Below are 3,808 nucleotides of genomic sequence, written 5' to 3' on the forward strand. Positions count from 1 at the left end.
ACGCAGCTGTAACACCCCGTACCTTTAACGAAAGTTTTTACCACGATCCTAGACTTAGAACATCAGATAAAGAATGTGGAAATTGAAATTTTTCTGTTCAGTTGTGATATGGTGGTTTACGCCCATGAACAGTGACCGTATTTCAATTTACGACCATGAACAGTGCCCGTAAACTGAAACCAAGAATTTCTGAACATTCTGGAATTTGACATTTTGAGGTCATATGGTTAAATACGGACCGTATTTCACTTTACGGCCCGTATTTCCAAACGTATTTCTAATTTGGGAAAACTTCCTTGATGAAAGTTGTAGAGCATTGAAATACCTTTCCAACGGTATGTTACGGGGGTCAAACGGACATCTGTGCAAGGAGTTATGGCCATTTTACTGAAGCGACACAGTGCAGTCCAAAGTGCAGAATACGGTCCGTAAATCAATTTACGGCCCGTAAACTGACTTTACGACCAGCAGTGTTCAGGTCGTAAATTTCACTTTCACAGAACAATATATATTCGTCCATATCAGTTCAACTCATTATTTTTCATTCCTTCAAACCCTAGAACGACCTCCTACTCTCCTCCAACATCAAGAACACCAAGGTAAGTCCATTCTAATTATTCCAACTCAATTCTAACATATATCCTTGTAATCTAAACAATAAATCATCATTCCTAATATAGGGTTTTCAAGAAAACCCATCTCAAGATTCAAGAATCAAGATTTGGGAAATCTTCTCCAAAATTCAAGTCTTTAATTCAGGTTTTGGAGCAATTAAGGGTTTGCAACATATTTCCTTCCAAAGTGATTCAAGCTAGGTTTTGGGTGTTCTTCAATAGAAAAGTGAATTGTTAAATCTTGTTTAACAAATTAAGGTATGCCTCTTTTGAACATACTCTTTTGATCGATTTTTTTTATAAACTCTTTGATTTTGATTCGTATGTCTCTTTTGAAAAATCTTATTTTGGAATGCATGACTTCTTTTCTTGAAGGTTCTTTATTGAATAGAAAGGGTGAACTTCTCATACAAAACCCTAATGTATGTCTAAGATTTTAATAATGTTCTTACCCTTATCATTGATAGATTTGACGGGTTAGAATAGAGAAAATGGCATTGAAAGCTCGGTTATGATTTTTGGATATCAAATGATTTGTGGGCTGTTTTGGTATGATTAAATGGATAGAATTAGTTGGATATTGATATAAAATAATTGTTGTGATTGTTGTTGATGTTGTTGTTCTTGAATTTGGAAGTATAAATATTATTCAAGATCCTTTAATGAATGAAAGGAAAAGAAATCTTTTCATGTTCCTTGAACTCTAATTCATGTTTAAATGGTGGTTAATGTGTGTGAGGGGACAAACCCACATTAAACCTAGATTGTAACAAACCCTATATATGTATGTGATATTATGAATGTTTTCCTCTATAAGATATGTTTAATAATGATGGTTAAGGGTTGGTAATGATATTCTCATTGATGATTTAAGACATGGAAATCTTTCGTAAAGAAGTTATACGTTTTCAAACATTGGTCGGAATAACTTATCCTTTCAATATGGCATAATGCTCCGTAATGATAATTTGACTACAAAGATGATTTCTTTTAGACAAGGTCATGCGTGTGTAGGGTCAAGCCCGCATCGAACCTTACACGAACTATACTACTTTGTGAAACTCGCTTTTCCCCATTATTGGATGATTGAACTTAAATCTTCTAAAGGTTAGACCTTCAACTTGTTTTGTTGTAAAATGGGTTTCTTAAACTTGAAATTTGAATAAGATATTTGAATAAGATTTTCAATCGGTGGTAACTTGAAATGCCTCTATTTGGGATGATGACTTGAGAAGTGAGGTTCGGCCCTAAGCCATAATTGATAATTTAGTAATATGACATTATTTGTATTTTTGTTTGTGTTTTTGTAACTGTATGGTAAAGTTGTGTTTGTCCAGAGGACGATTAGCCTCCGTGGTTTCCTAACCAGGAGTATCGATTGATTGATTAGTTTGCCTATGAGTGGCTTGCTTTCTATCTTGTTTCCTGTGAGTGGCTTGTAGTGATATAGAATTCGTAAGTGAAATTCTTGGCATGGTAAATGGTAAAGAGTTAAATTGATATGCCTTTCGTTGATCGATATGTGTAATGAACTTAAATGTTATTGACGGTATGACTGTTTTGAGACAATTGGTGAATCGGCTTCTATGCCATGGACTTTGTTGTTCTGTTTGCCTTGCTATTCGGGAGGAGGAGTAGCCACTATGGATCCTAGTGTATTAATTGCCTTGCCATTCGGGAGGAGGAGTGGCCACTCCCGGGTTCGCTACCTGGGGTGCATTAATGGCCTTGCTATTCGGGAGGAAGAGTAGCCACCGTGAATCTATATTTCGGTGTATTGCGCAGTGTGCCTAGCCATTCGGGAGGATGAGTGGTTACCGGGGATTTCATATCCCGGTGTGTTTATGCCTAGCCATTCGGGAGGATGAGTGGTCACCGAGATTTTATAATTCGGTGTGGTGAGTTGTGACAAGGGAACCCTACGGTCATTCCCTCGATGTGATTGATTCTTGGGCTTGTGTCAGTATGTAAAATATTCGTATATGTGTAATATTCGTAATCTCTCATGGAACCGTTGTTGACAATCATGATCAATTTGAAAGGCATAATTAAAAGTTGTAACTTAACAAAAGACTTCATAATTGATTTTTGATAATTCTTATGGAGATACACATGTTGAATACTTGTTTCTATATTGATTAATGGATTTGTAAACTGTTTAACAAATGATATTGAGAATCACAAAGTGGAATGGCTGTTTTTATGCTATCTTTTTCAGAACTGATTTCTTTATATATTATTATATTTTATTTTCATAATACTTGTTGTCCCCGAGGCACTCACTGAGTACAAAAGTACTCAGGCATACCATTGTTGTTTTTGATGGTATGTTAGGTAACGAAGAAGAGCAGGTTCGTGATACTTTCGACGCTTAATAGGACTTGCTACTGCTGTGGATTTGGTGAGCCCACATCCTTGTTCGTGGGACACTTTCCGTTTCATTTATTATTCTAGATTTCCGGGCTGCGTCCCGAAGTTTGACGATTGTTATGTCTCTTAGAAGCTCCATAGATAGTTGTCAGAATTGTTGGTAGATTGTCAAAAGTCTCGTACGACTTAATGGGTGTTTGCCACGTTGATGGCCATTGCTTATAAAGACTTCCGCTGATTTAATTCATGTGTTACATTTAATTTATAAATTGTTGGAGGCGAATATTGAACCTGGCGGGTTCAAGTATTATTATTATGTCGTTTAGGTTCTTCCGATGTTGTTCATGACGTCGGATGCCGGTCACGTCTAGGGTGGGTTTTGGGGCGTGACAGTAGCCCCCCGAAGAACAGGGGGTCAGTACGGGAGAAGTACTGAGTATGTAAAGCAGAAAGTACAGAAATCACAATCCTAACTGGAGTCAGAAGGAACAAACACAAACGTCAAAGTAGCAAGTCAAACCTGTACGGAAGATAAATGTACAAATGCAAATAAAAAAAAATCATGTATAGGGCTTAGGAACGTGGTCACCCCTGACGCTGGTGCCACAACACATCATACTCCAGAAGTTTTTCAAATCTCCGTACAGTCTCCAGACAAATCGTATCACAAACATACCACATCATCAGAACATATCAAATGCCATATCACATCATAACTGCATAGACGGTAACCGGCCCTATGGCGAGGCCTCGGAAACCGTAACACATCATACTTCCGAATATGGTATAGCGCGCACGATCACAAAGCCGGCCCGGGTACCGAC

At 37.6% G+C, this 3,808-nt stretch overlaps 1 long non-coding RNA gene across 1 annotated transcript; it reads left to right on the plus strand.

Annotated features, from left to right (window-relative positions):
• The first annotated feature begins 354 nt into the window (after window positions 1-354).
• On the plus strand, window positions 355-3,269 carry LOC132625562 (uncharacterized). Its single transcript, XR_009576901.1, has 3 exons — window positions 355-599; window positions 681-872; window positions 2,949-3,269. It is a non-coding gene; the product is annotated as an uncharacterized LOC132625562 (long non-coding RNA).
• Window positions 3,270-3,808: the final 539 nt, after the last annotated feature.

This window comes from Lycium barbarum, unplaced genomic scaffold (assembly GCF_019175385.1).
Source record: "Lycium barbarum isolate Lr01 unplaced genomic scaffold, ASM1917538v2 unchr_scaffold_05, whole genome shotgun sequence".
NCBI lineage: Eukaryota > Viridiplantae > Streptophyta > Magnoliopsida > Solanales > Solanaceae > Lycium > Lycium barbarum.